Source organism: Chiloscyllium plagiosum, unplaced genomic scaffold, assembly GCF_037043375.1.
Source record: "Chiloscyllium plagiosum isolate Xiang-an unplaced genomic scaffold, Cpla_swu_hap1 HiC_scaffold_48, whole genome shotgun sequence".
NCBI lineage: Eukaryota > Metazoa > Chordata > Chondrichthyes > Orectolobiformes > Hemiscylliidae > Chiloscyllium > Chiloscyllium plagiosum.
In genome coordinates, this window is record NW_028270186.1 from 47,488,958 (window position 1) to 47,504,303 (window position 15,346).

At 44.7% G+C, this 15,346-nt stretch overlaps 1 long non-coding RNA gene across 1 annotated transcript in view; it reads right to left on the reverse strand.

Annotated features, from left to right (window-relative positions):
- The window catches only part of LOC148135911 (uncharacterized), a 67,839-nt gene that overhangs the window by 28,986 nt on the left and 23,507 nt on the right, over positions 1 to 15,346 (reverse strand). Inside the window, exon 2 of the long non-coding RNA XR_015754919.1 lies at positions 12,771 to 12,905. This is a non-coding gene — a long non-coding RNA (uncharacterized LOC148135911). The remainder of the gene's footprint in view (positions 1 to 12,770; positions 12,906 to 15,346) is intronic.

Below are 15,346 nucleotides of genomic sequence, written 5' to 3' on the forward strand. Positions count from 1 at the left end.
CTCATATAAGGTTCTAAATTTTTCTCAGACCTAACATCAAGGTACTCTTTTTTGTTTTACCTCCCACGCCGGTTTTAAATATTTAGGATAACAATAACTACTTTCCAGTCTGCAGGAACGAGAAATCCCAGAGTTTAAAGAAATTTGTAGGGTAATCAATACTTCTTTCTTGTCGTTACATCGTTTAAAAGACATTTAGATAAGTACATGAATACGAAAGGTTCCGACGGATATGTGGAACAATCCATCTTCCGCAACTACACTGGCCCCACCCCCCACCTTTTCCTCCGCTACATCGATGACTGTATCGGCACCGCCTCGTGCTCCCACGAGGAGGTTGAACAGTTCATCCACTTCACCAACACCTTCCACCCCGACCTCAAATTCACCTGGACAGTCTCAGATTCCTCCCTCCTGTTCCTCGACCTTTCTATTTCTATCTCAGGCGACCGAATCAACACGGACATCTACTACAAACCAACCGACTCCCACAGCGACCTGGACTACACCTCCTCCCATCCTGCCCCCTGTAAAAACGCCATCCCATTCTCCCAATTCCTTCGACTCCGCCGCATCTGCTCCCAGGAGGACCAGTTCCAAAGACGCAAATCCCAGATGGTCTCCTTCTTCAAGGACCGCAATTTCCCCCCCGACGTGGTCGACGATGCCCTCCACCGCATCTCTTCCACTTCCCGATCCTCCGCCCTTGAACCCCGCCCCTCCAACCGCCACCAGGACAGAACCCCACTGGTCCTCACCTACCACCCCACTAACTTCCATGTACAGTGCATCATCCGCTGCCATTTCCGCCACCTCCAAACGGACCCCACCACCAAGGATATATTTCCCTCCCCTCCCCTATCAGCATTCCGTAAAGCCCACTCCCTCCGTGACTCCCTCGTCAGATCCATATCCCCCACCAACCAAACCTCCACTCCCGGCACCTTCCCCTGCAACCGCAGGAGGTGCAAGACTTGCGCCCACACCTCCCCACTCACCTCCCTCCAAGGCCCCAAAGGAAACTTCCATATCCGCCACAGATTCACCTGTACCTCCACACATATCATCTATTGCATCCTTTGCACCCGATGTGGCCTCCTCTATCTTGGGGAGACAGGCCGCCTACTTGCGGAGCGTTTCAGAGAACACCTCTGGGACACCCGGACCAACCAACCCAACCACCCTGTAGCTCAACATTTCAATTCCCCCTCCCACTCCACCAAGGATATGCAGGTCTTTGGACTCCTCCATCGTCAGACCACAGCGAAACGACGGTTGGAGGAAGAACGCCTCATCTTCCGGCTAGGAACCCTCCAACCACAAGGGATGAACTCGGATTTCACCAGTTTCCTCATTTCCCGTCCCCCCAGCCTGTCTCAGTCCAATCCATCAAATTCAGTACCGCCTTCCTAACCTGCAATCTTCTTCCCGACCTCTCCGCCCCCACCCCAGTCTGACCTATCACCCTCACCTTGACCTCTTTCCATCTATCACATTTCCGACGCCCCTCCCCCAAGTCCCTCCTCCCTATCTTTTATCTTAGCCTGCTGGACCAACTTTCCTCATTCTTGAAGAAGGGCTAATGCCCGAAACGTCGATTCTCCTGTTCCTTCGATGCTGCCTGACCTGCTGCGCTTTTCCAGCAACACATTTCCATCTTGGACGGATATGGGCCAAGCGCGGGCAGGTGGGACGAAGTTAGTTTGGAATTGGGATAATTAGCATGGACTGGTTGGACCGAAGCGTCTGTTTCTGTCCTGTCTGACTCTATAACTCATTCACTTGCTGTATTGCCACTTCCCTGAAAATTTGGATGGTACTCATTTGGTGCAGTAACTTGCCAACCTTCAATTCAATTAGTGTTTGAGTAAGTTCACTTTATTAATTCTAATCATGTTCTTATTTTCACCAGTCAATCTGTCCCATATTATATGTAGAACATTTTCAGTACCTTCCATTATAGAGACAGCACGAAGGTATTACCCTCAGCAGCAGGCAGAGATGGATTCCGTCACTGTGTGAATACATTGGAACACTGCAATGGGAGATGATGGACGTGACACCCATTCCTGCTCAGAAAGTTCCCGAATCCAGACAGTTCAATAAAACTATCACTTCCTGGTCACTGACAGCATAGTCCTCTCCCTAGTGTGAGGTTACAGGTTATGCTGAAACTCATTTTAGAATCAAACTGAATTCAGACTTTGCACCTGGCATAGGTCCAGGTCGAGGTAAGAAAAAGATTGTGATCTGAATATGTGTAACGAGAAGAGTTGCCAGAAGAGAATTGTAACGGAAAGGTGTGGATGACGATTTATTCAGAAACAGTGCTGAGGCAGAAGTGAAGACTAGGTATATTGTGAAGGTGGGAGTGGACAGGTTTTGTGGTAGATGGAATATTGCGATATGAATCCATTCAGGATAAAATGGGGTAATCATGGTTATGAACACTTTCGTTTCTCCTCAGATGCTTGTAAGGCAGGGATATGAAATTCATGGCATAGAAATGGAGATTGTGATTGAAAGCGAAGACAATAGTTTGGAACTTTGCCAAATATACACTACAGAGAAAACGATAACATTCACAATGGGTTAGAGAATTAGTAAATGGGCAGAGATCGACTCACCAGGAACACCAACAATAGCGAGGATGGGATAGTAACCTGCTTGAAAAGTCATAATTACACAGCATCAATCGAGATGTTGTTGCTACACTGAAATCTCCTCCACCACAACAACTTCCAATATAAAAACTGCTTCTGGGCACGACTGCCCTGAACATACACAAGAAATACAGATTCCCCTGGATTTTACACTCACAGCTCTTATCAGTTAATTGTTTATCGTTTATACAATGCAATTCTATAATCTGTTTGTAAAGATGCAAACATCTGATTGCACAATTTATATGCCTTTTCTTTTTGAGATTTTTTTTGGCCTTAGCGCAAAAGTAAGTGTTCTGTTTAAAATTGACCTGTTTATTGGGATTCAAGGGTCAGACACAGCACGTATTTTTCATGGGTTAAGAAACAGAAAGGATTCGAAGACAGTGGCTGTGGAGACTGATGAGGAGTAAAGTGACGTCCCCAATGTCTCCTTGACAGACAGAATAAAATAAAATGCAGTGAAAGAAACAGAATATATTCAGAAGAAGGAATTGCAAGTGACGATGTAAACAAAACAGCATCATTTCAAATGGAATGGCTGAACAGTGATGGTGTGTGTGCATCTGTGTGTCTGTGTGTGTGTGTGTGTCTGTGTGTGAGTATGTAGATAGATAAGATTGTTCATATGTGTGCAAAACATTCAGAATGAACGAGAGACATACTTAACAAAAATGATGCATGTGATGTACAAAATTTATAAAATACTAATATGTTATGTAATCTTCAGCTGAGATGTTATGTTCCCCTACTCTCAACGCACCGTCTGCCTCCTGCCTCCTTCTGGCATTACCTGATCTAATCTTTCATTCTTACCGGATGGATGTTATAAATTCCTGCTTCTGGTGTTCCAACTTGCTTCAGTTAATCCATTTTCTACCAGGAAACATATACTGGGTTCTGTCAACAGTTGGTGCCTGTCATATTGATGGAGATAAAGGTTCTGGCATCAAACCCAGGATTTCAACAGATTAATCTGTTGCACATACACTGTACAAAGGACCATAGCACAAAGGAATTATCAAACCAAATACGGAAGCACATCTACTTCTATCAATCATGTAGACTTCCCTATTTTTACCTCTCCACGTCTATATTCTCTCTCTCTGTCTCTATCTTTCCGTCTAGTTAATAAGTCCTCCAATCGTTCTTCGTGTCCCATTTCTCAAACCTCCCTCCTTCAGTTTACATCTATTTCTCACTTTTGGATGAGATGGCTTATAATTGAGTAATGTAACTAAAAAGACATGAGGGTGGCGTTGGCCAGAGTTAGTTGGAAGGGGAGGTGAGCACGGGAATATGGTGAAGCAGCAATGACAGGAGTTTCTGGAAATAATTCAGGAGCACGTCAGAAATTCATCCCAAGTAAGAAGAAAGATATTCAGCGGAAGACAAGTCAGCTGTGCGTGATAATGTACTCTGGGACAGCATAAAAGTAAAAGAAAATGCGCACAATGTGGTGAAGATTATTGGGAATTTAGACGATTACGAAGCCTATAAATTCCAGCGCGGATAACTAAGAACAGCAAATGGGAGGAGAGGGTGAAATACGAAATTACGCTTGTTAATCATGTAAAAGAACATTGAAAGAGATTTTTAGATATATAACAAGGAAGACAAGGAGTAAAGAGCAAACAGAGGAATATTGGAAAATGAAGCTTGAATAGTTATGGGAAGCAATGGAATGGCAGAGGAATTGAATACATTGCAACAGTCTTCACGGTGGAAGACACCAGCAAAATGTCAGAACTTCAAGACAGTCAGAGTTTAGAGGTGAGTATAGTGACCACCAGTAAGGAGAAGGAGCTGGGGAACATGAAGTTGGATCAATCAGTGAGACCAGTTGGAGAACAGCCCGTAGTTGTAAATAGATGCCGAAGGTGATTGTGGATGCATTGCTGGTGATTTTTCAGGAAACATTGGAGTGAGGGAGGACTGGCAAATGTAAGGAGAGACGGACACAGAAGACTAGAAATTACAAATGGCCAGGCAAGTTGAAACTGTTGTATAAAATGACTTAATGAATCCTTACGTTTATGAATAGATGCGTGGAGTATAAGAACAAGGAAGTTCTAAAGTATATTGGACGTGGTGTGATTAAGCTACAGCATAACAATAGTGAAATTTACAATACTATTGCAAACAGCAGACTTGAAAGTACAGTTAAAACAAAGGAAATCATTTCGAAGCGGACAGGAGCATTCGTGACAAAGAGGCTGTTTCCTTGACCCTGTAGTGAGAATGTTGAGATAAGCTTGTCAGTAAGCAGACTAAAATAAAATGTATAGAAAGCACAAAAAAAATCTATTGCTGCAGATATAGCAATACACAGCAGGTCAGACAGCATCCATGGAACAGGAAAGTCAACGTTTCAGGCTGGAAGACTTCATCAGGATTGGTCCGGGGGAAGGGGAGCCGGGAAGAAAATAGAGGGAGAGGCGTGGAGCTGGGGGAATGGTAGATGGGATGACGATAGGGGATGCAATAGGGGGAATAATGTGATTGGTCAGTGGGAAGGGTGCAGCGGATATGCGAATAGAAATATGGACAGCTTAGGTCAGGTAAGAGAAGGGGAACATGGAATAAGGCTGTGGGTGGAGAGTTCTGAAGCCAGTGAAGTCAATATTGAGACCAGTGAACTGTAAGCACTCAAGCTGAAAGATCAGGTTCTGTTCCCTAGTTTCTATTTGGCCTCACTCTGACAGTGGAGGAGGCCAAGGATGGATCTGTCGCTGGATGAGCAAGGTTGAGAGTGGGGGGGGGGGGGTGGTGAGGGAACAATTGAATGGCAACTGGAATGTAGGGTTGGTTAAGCGTGCAGCGAGCAGCTGCTCCATGAATATGTCCCTGAATCTCCCTTTGGTCTCCCTGATCGAGAGGAGACCACATCGGGAGTTGGAGGCGTGCTTGGTGGTGCAGGATCAGGCTCTGTATGGAGCACCAGTGCTCTAAACACAACAACCAACCCGACGTTCTAGTTAACTTCCATTTCAATTCCCCCTTCAACTCTTCCGGGGACATGCCCGTCCTTAGCCTGTCCATTGTCAGAGGAACACCACCTGAGAGTCTACCTTTGAAGCTGATACCCAATGGCCTCAATATTGACTGCAGAAGCTTCAAAATCCCTCCACACGCAGCCTTATCCCCTGTCCCTTCTCCCTGACCAGACCCACCTGTCCATCTTCTCACTCACATATCTGCTCCATCCTTCCCAATGGCCAATCACAGTAACCTCATACCTACATGTATACACCACCATCATACCTACCCTTCACCCTTCCATATCCCATCACTCCTTTTCTGGGCTCCCCTCCCCCTCGCCAGTCCTGACGAAAGGTCCAATATCAAAATATTGCCTTTTTGCTCCTCTCATTCTGTCTGGTCTGCTGTGTTTATCCAGCTCCAAGTTTATTAAATCTGGCCTCTCGCACCTGTAGTACTTACTGTCTCCAAGTTGTGGAACTATGTCGTCTACATGTAAGAAGAAATACATTTGGACATTTGAAAAGATCGCTGACTCATTCCTCATTTCTTAACAACCCAACACACACCTTCCAGATGAAGCAGCATTTCACTTGTAATCTTTCAATCCTGTCTCCTGTCATTGCTGCTCACAATTCAGTCTCCTTTAAATTGGGGAAACCAAACAGAGACTGCATTGAGGAACACTTCCACTCTGTCTGTAGGAAGAGCCCTGACCCTCTCATTGTTTCCCATTTTAATAACCTACCTTGCTCTCATGCTAACATTTCAGTCCAGGGCAGCTGCAATGTTCCAATGAAGCACAACCCAGGCTCGAGTAACACCTCACATTTTACTTTTGTACGTTACAGTCTGTAGGAGTTTGTATTCAATTCCATAACTTCACAACATGACGTCATTATGGCTGTACTCAAATCTTCATACATTTCTTCTCTTGGTCTCCCAATGAACTTGCCCTGTTTGTCAATCTTTTGTCTTGCACTCAATTAAGGAACCCAATTCCCCCCTTTACAATCTAATGTATGCTCATTTCCATAACTGTGTTAAAATGAAGACAGTTGTGGTAACTGGACCCAAAGTGCTCTCCGACTGACACTTCAGTCACTTAGCCGACCTCGTTTTCTGAGGGGAGGTCTCGTGTTGCATCCGCCTGAGTAGCATAGAGCCCTCTACATCTTGATTTAGGAAACCTTCTTAGACATTTGGACAAATTCCACCCCGTATGGTCCTTTTACACTCTGGGTGACCTAGTCAATCCATGGGAAGTTAAAATCTCAATCCAGTACGACTCTATTATTTTTATAGGTACCTGCAATCTCACTACGCATTTTTTCCTCTCGTACCCGCTGGCTATTTGGTGGTCTAGAACACCATCCCAGCAGACTGACCATCCCCTTTTTGTTTCTAACTTTTAAAAATATTGCCTCATTTGAGTACCGCTTAACAATATCGTCTCTTGGCATTGTTTTTAATGTCCTCCCTAATCAAAGGGACAACTCCCCCTCCTCACTTACTTGTCCTTCTGTCATGCCTGTAGCTTTTGTATCCTGGAACTCTGAGCTACAAATCCTGCCCTTCTCTCAGCCATGTTTCTGTTCTGGCTATAATATCCCAGTCCCCAGAGCTAATCCATGGTCTGAACTTGTCTGCCTTACCAGTCAGGCCTCATGAGTTGAAATGAATGCCGTTTAAACCACAAGTATTTTCCTTCCCTATGCAGTGTCCCAGATATCCTGGATAGGAAATTTGCTCTCGATGGCTGATGTATTTTTCCCTGACTAGTTGATAGCCCCTAGCTTATTTAGAGTCTCAACTCCCTGCCAAACTAGCTTAAATCCTGCCAGGTAACACTAGCAAATCTCCTCCCAGGGATACTGGTGCCGCTCTGCTTCCAGTGCAAACCATCTCCCTGGTACAGGTCACCTCTACCCCAGAAGAGATCCCAAAGACCTAAGAACTGGAAACCCTGCACCCTACACCAGCTCCTCAGCCACACATCCATCTGACCGATCATTCTATTTCTAGCCTTACTGGCGCGTGGACTGGGAGTCATCTGGAGATCATTAACGTTAATAACCTTTTTTAAAAGCTTCTTACCTAACTCCCTGTACTTATTTCACAGGGGCCTATCCCTTTGTCTACCTCGGTCACGTGGGCCGATGTGCACAATGTCCTCTGGATGTTCACCCTCCCCCTTCAGAATGTTCAGTAACCGCTCAGAGACATCTTTGACCCTGGTACCTGGGAGGCAGCACACCATCCTGGGGTCCCTTCTGCAGCCACACAGTCTTCTGTCTGTCCCCCTCAAAACTGAGTCTCCCATAAGTATTGCGATCATAAGAGAGGATCTGGTAAACATAGACTGGGAGGAACTCCCTGCAGTTGGTCCATGCTAGGAAAGTGGAGTATTTTAAAGTGATGCAGTGAGAATGCAAGGCCAGTGTGCTCCTTGAAGAGTGAATAGTAAAGGCAGCAAGTCCAGGGAATACTGATCAAGTGATATCGTGAGTTTGATAAAGAAAATACAGTGCAATACAATCAGGTGAAGCCCTTCACAAGTATAGAGAGTGCAAGGGGATTGTGGCAAACGAGGGAAAAACAATAGTCATGAAATATATTTGGCAGACACGATTGTGGAAGAGCCACAAGTATTTTATCAGCATCGTGAGAGTAAGAGGATTCCCAGCGAAAGAGGGAGGCCTGTGAGTAACCAAAAGGACAAACTGTGCATGGAGCCAGAGGAAGTAGGCGAGGTCTTCAATGAATACTTCCAATCTGTATTCACACAGGACGAAGACATTGTAACCAGGGATTTCAGTTGGGATGCTGAGGTTCCAGAATATGTTAAGATCAATAAGGAGGAGGTATTAAATGTTTTCACAGGCATAAAGGTGGAGAAATCCCCAGTACCCAATGAAAAGTATCCCAGGCTGCTATGGGAGGTAAGGGGGGAGATTGCTGGGGTCCCGGCGGATGTATGTAATACTTTGCTGGCCACAGGTGAAGTACTGAATGACTGGAGGATCGCGAATGTGGTTCCTTTGTTCAAGAAGGGAAGCAGGGATAGGCCAGGTAATTACAGAGCAGATAGTCTGACAGCAGGGGGAGGTAAATTATTGGGAACAATTCTGAGGGACAGGTTTAATCAATAACTGGAAAGACAGCGATCGATTAGTGATAGTCAGCATGGATTTGGAAGAGGAAGATAACGTCTGATGAACTCAGCTGAGATTTCTTTGAAATTACGATTGAAGATATTGATGAGGGCTGTGCAGATGATGTGGTTTACATGGAGTTCATTAAGGCCTTTGACAAGGTCCCACGTGGAAGGCTGGTCCAGAAGGGAAGAGTCCATGGCTTCAAAGGCAGGTTGGGAAATTAGATCCAAAATTGTTGGAGGGTTGGTTTTCTGATTGAAAGCCTTTGCCCAGCGGGTGTATCACAGGGATCTGTGCAGTAACCATTGCTGTTCCTTATGGGCATTAATCACTCCGATGTGAAGCAGAAGGTATCATTAGGAGGTTTGTAGATGACATGAAATGTGAGGGCGTTGAACACATTGAGGGGGATGGTCTCAGGCTACAGTCTGAACAGTGAGGCTGGGACAGAATTTCAAGAGAGTCATTTTAATTGACAAGGCAGGGATGAACACAGCAGGCAATGCGGGAAAACGCATCAATTAAGCTGCATCTACTTTAATGTAAAAGGCCTAACAGGTCATACAGATGAACGCATGGCATGGATGGGAGCATGGGATAGGGATATCACAGGAATTACAGATACACAGCTGAGAGTGCAGGGCAGGACAGGCAGCTCAATGTTCCCAGGACAGATGCTACAGGAAGGATAGAAGGGTAGGCAAGAGAGGAGGGGGTTTGGAGTTTTTGATCAGTGAAAACATCACTGCAGCACTGAGAGAGGATATTCCTGGGGATCGCCCAGTGAAGCTGTATTAGTGGAACTGAGAAATTATACTGAATGATCAGTTTGATATGACGGTACTACAGTCAGTGGGAAATTGAGCAGCAAATATGCTGGAGATCTCAGATATCTGTAATAATGATAGGGCTGTAATGGTCGGGGATTTTAACTTTCTAAACCTAGACTGGTATTGCCAGAGTCTTCACAGCTTGGATAGAAGAAATTTGTTCAGTGTGTTCTAGAAAACTGTCTCAGGCAGTATGTAACTGGTCCGACTGGAGGAAAGGATAAAAACTGACCTCCCTTCGGGAAACAAGGGGGGAAGGGGCTGAAGAGTTCTTAGGGGAGCACTTTGGCAAAGTCACCACAATTCTATTAGTTTGAAAATAGCGATGGAAAAGGACTGGCCTGGTCCACAAGTTAAAGATCAAATCTGGCCTTGCCCCAGTCCAGAAGGTATTCGGCAAGACTGTCCAAAAGTTGATTCGTGGAGGCTATTTGAAAGTAAAGAGACGTCGGGCAAGTGGGATTCTTTCAAAAGAGAGATAAATTAAGATTTCAGGGACAGCATATTTCTGTTAGTATGAAGGACAATGCTGACACAAGTGGGAAACACTGGATGACTTGGGATATTGATGTTCTGAGCTGAAAATGTGTTGCTGGAAAAGTGCAGCCGGTCAGGCAGCATCCAAGTAACAGGAGAATCGATGTTTCGGGCATAAGCCCTTCTTCAGGGATATTGAGGTTCTGGTCAAGACAAAAGGGGGCACATGTCCTATATAGCCAGCTGGATTAAGTCAATCCCTTGAAGAACATTGTGGGTGTGGTAATACTCTTAATTGGGAAACCATGAGGGCTTAAAGGGGAACTGACAGCTTTGGCAGATAAGGTTCAGGAAAATCCAAAGAGATTCTACAAGTATATTAACAACAGAAGATTAACTCGAGACAGAATGTGACCCCTGAAAGATCAATGAAGCCACCCGTGTGTGAACCCACAGGAAATGGGTGAGATCCGAAACAAAAATTTCAAGTCAGAACTTACTGTGGAAAAAACACTGGGAAAGCAGGGAACTAAACAGTGATGTTTTCAAAAGAGTCTGCATTGACGAACAGGAGGTGATGAAGGTTTTAAAACGCATTAAAATTAGACAACTCCCAGGGAACTAATCAAATTCATCCCAGGACATTAGGGCAAGTTAGGGAAGAAACTTACAAAGATATTTTTATCACTGACAGCCACGTTTGGTGAGCTGGGAGCCTGGAGGGTGGCTAATGTTATACCAGCATTTAGGAAAGGCTGGGAGGGAAAGCCAGGGACATAAACACCAATTAGCTTGATGTCAGTGATGTCAATGTTGTTGGAAGCGATTCCGCGGGACAGGAGTCACATGCATTTGGAAAGGCAATGATTCATTAGGGATAGTCAGCATAGCTTTTGCCTACAAAGGGGTGTCTCTCAAATTTGGTAGAGTTTGTTGAAGAGGTGACCAAGGAGATGGATGAAGACAGAGCAGTAGATGTTATCTATCCTGACTTCAGCAAGGCCTTAGACAGGGTTTAGCCTCGTGCACTGGTTAGTAAGATTAGATCACATGGGATCAGGGAGAGCAAGCCAAACAAACACAAATGAGCTTGATAGTAGGAGACAGACGATGGTGGGAGAGGGTTGTTGTGCAGACTTGGGGCCTCTGATCAGCGATGTGCCATGAGGATCGGTGCAGGGTCCATACATGTGTATTATTGACATAACCGAGAATATATGAATTAGTGTTAGCATGTTTGTGGATAGTAAAATACGTGTTATAGTGGTCAATGAATATAGTTATCAAAGTTGATCTTAACCAACTGAGCCGTGGGTCAAGAAATGAAAGGTGGAGTTGAATTCAGGTGTTGGAATTTGTTAAGACAAACCAGGGAGGACTGACACAGTTAATGGCAGTGCTCTGTTCAGTGTTGTCTAACGGAGAGAACCCAAGGGGTACAGTTACATTGTTCCTTGGATGTGGCTTCACACGTGGAGAAACAGAGAGGCTGGAGAAGCTGGAAAGCAAAACAGGGCGGTGACATAGCTTTGGCAGATAAAGTTAAGGAGAATTCAAAGAGATTCTACAGCACACAAGTACAAAAAAGCAATTCGAGAGAGACAATAGAGCCCCTCAAAGATCAAGAAGGCCATCCCTGCCTGGAACCACGGGAGATGGGCGCGACCTGAAATGAATATTTCATATCAGAACATACTGTGGACAAAGACCAGGAAACAAAGGGAGAGAAACAATGATGTCTTGAAAAGAGTCCCCATTACAGAAGAGGTGGTGCTGGAGATCTTAGAACACAAAGGTAGAGAATGCCTGAGGTCCTGAACAAGTGTATGCCACAATATTGTGGCAATGTCGCAGCGGGGACCAAGGCAGAGATATTTGTATCATTATCCTTCGTATTTCCCTTGGGCGGAGGTGGCTGAGAGGTGACCTTATAAAGGTTTATAAAACCATGAGGGGTATACTTAATCTGAATAGTAAAGGTTTCTAAACCAGGGTAGGGGAATCAATTACTAGAGGGCAGAAATATGAGGTGAGAGAAGAAATACATAAAAGTGACCAGAGGAGAACATTTCCACATAGAGAATGGTGCATGTGTGGAATGAGCGTCTGGGGAAGGGGTAGAGAAAAGTAAAATTGCAACATGGAAAAGGCATTTGGGCAGATATAGGAGAAGAGAAGTTTGAAGGGATATGGACCAAACACATGCAAATGCGACTCGTTCATGAACAGTAGTCAGCATGGACTAGTTGCATGGAAGGATAATAAATGCAGTACATTTCAAATATGGGGAGGGACAATAGGGAAGGTGGAGGTTAAAGGGACAGGCACTGTTGTAGGAGTTACAAATTATTGAAGACACTGGTCCACGAGACATGGAATATGTACAGTGTTGGAGGGGGAACACAGAACAGAAAGATCCCAGGCAGCTTTCCCACCCACTCATAGGAAGCCTGCTTTCCCCTCTGTTGTCCTGATGCTCACTAAGACGTCACAGGCATGGATTGATAACTGTGACACTCCTGATACTGTCTCAGAACAACAAAACTTTCAATAGACGTGGTGATTGAGCTTGGGGTGTGTCTGTACACTGCTCCCCCTCCAGCACTGTTAGCTGATGTTTGGAGCCCTCTCGTTGCTCTGTGCACTGTGAGTGATCTTACCTCAGTGCAGGGTTTATTGAAGGCTCCAGATCTCCCTGCCCTTTGTCTCTCTGCCTGACCAACCATCTTCAACGTGGTGATGGATGGGACACCCAGCAGCTGGGAAATCTATTGAGTCAGGACCTTCCTGAGTACCTACAGGAGACAGAGAAATAGACGGAATGGGAAATTAGACTGATGCAGTGAGGGTTACACATGGAGAATAGTACTGTATCCCACGGAGATCTGGAAAATCCCAGTCTCCATCCCTGGCCTGTGCAGAATTCTGTTGGCTCAGAATCTGGAGTAGCTGTCAGAGTGAGAGACACTGACAGAGGTAACAATGAGACCCACACAGTGAGGGATACTACATGGAGAGAGACTGAGTGCAGGAAGGTATCAGGAACAAACAATCATGAAGGAAAACAGTTTTAGCTTCATGATACACTGGTATCAGTGTTCAGGGATAAATAGCCTGTGAGCAGACAAAGTAATGGCCTAGTGATATTGTTGCCAGAGCATGTATCCCAAACCTCAGCTAATTTTCAGGAGAGGCAGGTTTGAACCACCTTATCTGAAATGGTGGAATTTGAAATAAATTATTTTTAAAATAGTAATTGACCATCTAGAAATACCATTACTGATGTACAATAAATCCAAACACCTGTCATTCAGAGAAGGACATCTGCCCACCCTCAGATGGTCTGCACGACATTCCCACAGCAAAGTGTTTGCCTCCCAATTGCCCTCTGAAATGGCCGAGCAAGGTACTCAGCTCAAGGGCAGCTAGGGCTGGGCAAGAAAGGCTTGTCAGCCAGAGACACCCACATCCCATACCTGATTTAATAAATAATCCATTAGGATGGGGTCCCACTGGAACTGAGCTTGGACCAGTGTCCAGGCCAATCATGTCGGTAGGTTTATGGACAGGGCTTTAAACTGAAAGAGGGTTCAGGTGAAAGGAGCTTTCCAAATCCAAATAGAAAAGATGACGCATGTGAACAGCACGGGGATGTGGCTGAAGACAAGCAGAAAGGTACAGGAAGGGACAGATTTTAACTAAAACTGTGTATCAGTGAATCGATTTGTGACAGGAAATTGTGGGAAAGAGTAAATTATCTTTTTTTTGGAATGGACAAAGTCTCTTCAGCAAGGCAGACTGATGTGTGATAAAGAGATAAAAGAGATTTAGACACCAGGGAGACATGGTTACAAGACGAACAACAGTTGGAACATAAATATTCAATGATTCACAACCTTGTGGAAACTCAGGCAAAATGGGTAATGCTAACAATAATGGATAACAAAGGTATTACAGAGAAAGCATTTGGCATCAGATCATGAAGTAGAGTCAGTCTGAATGTAAATTCCGGTTACTACTTGCGACGGACACAAGCGGCAGATCAGTTTTCGGCTACTTAACAACATTTCATTGCTCATCATTTGCATGAAAGAGGAACTCATTGGAATTTTTAATGAAGGCATTGTGATAATTTAGTGAAACTTGAGTATTCATATAATCTTGGCAATCATACTGGCAAGAGTGATATTCGAAGAAGAGATTGTGGAATTTTTTTTCAGTGTTTCTTTGAATAACACATTATGCAACTAGCTAGAGACGTCACAATCTCAGTGCGACCGTTGTGTCATGAAACTTAGTGAGTAATGCCACTTGGGGAGATCCTCTGGGAAATTGTGTAAAGTGCAGTTTAAAGAAATACAAAGTTTTAAAGTGAATCACAGTAAGGACAAGCTACATCTGGAAACAAAAACAGCCAATTACATGAGTTTGAGAGGAGACCTGACCAAGGTAAACAGGCTAAACAGACTGAAATATGTGTCTGTAAATGAACAGTGGAAAACATTTGAAGGAACAGTGTAAAACATTCAACGAAAGGACGTTCCATTGAAATAGAAAATCCTCAGCAAATAATTCCCACCCATCCCTCACTCAGGACAGAATGGATCATATCAGATTATGAGGCTAGACGATTACCACAAAGTACTTAAAATCCTGAAATGAGAGAGAGTTTAAGCAGTAAGTTTTAAAGGGATTGCAAAGGGTCTGCTAGCAGGGAGGAGGGCAATGGGAAGGGGAATCATTGTCAGGGTTTAATGACACAATAGGAACAGGGAGAGGTGACAGTGCTGGAGGTGGTGAGAGAGTGGTCCGGGCCTGAACAGTGTGACAAAGCCAGCTGCAGCAGGAGGAGTTTGCAAAGGTAGGGAGGGACGAATGAATTTTTATTTATTTATTCATGGGATGAGGGTGATTGGACCAGCATTCTTTGCCCTACTGCTAATTACCCAGAGGGTAGCTCAGAGTCAGACATACTGCTGTGGGTCTGGAATCACATGTCAGCCAGACCAGGTTGGAATGTCAGATGCCCTTCCCTAAAAGAAGCTAAGTGAACCAGATGAGTTCTTCCTACTGATCAACAATGCTTTTATGGAGGCCGCACTAATGTCCTGTACAGATGCAACATGACATCCTAAATCCTACTCTCAATGCTTTGCCCTATGAAGATAACCATCCCAAACACCTGCTTCACCAGCCTGTCTACCAGTATCGCCCACTCTCAAGAAACTGTCTACCT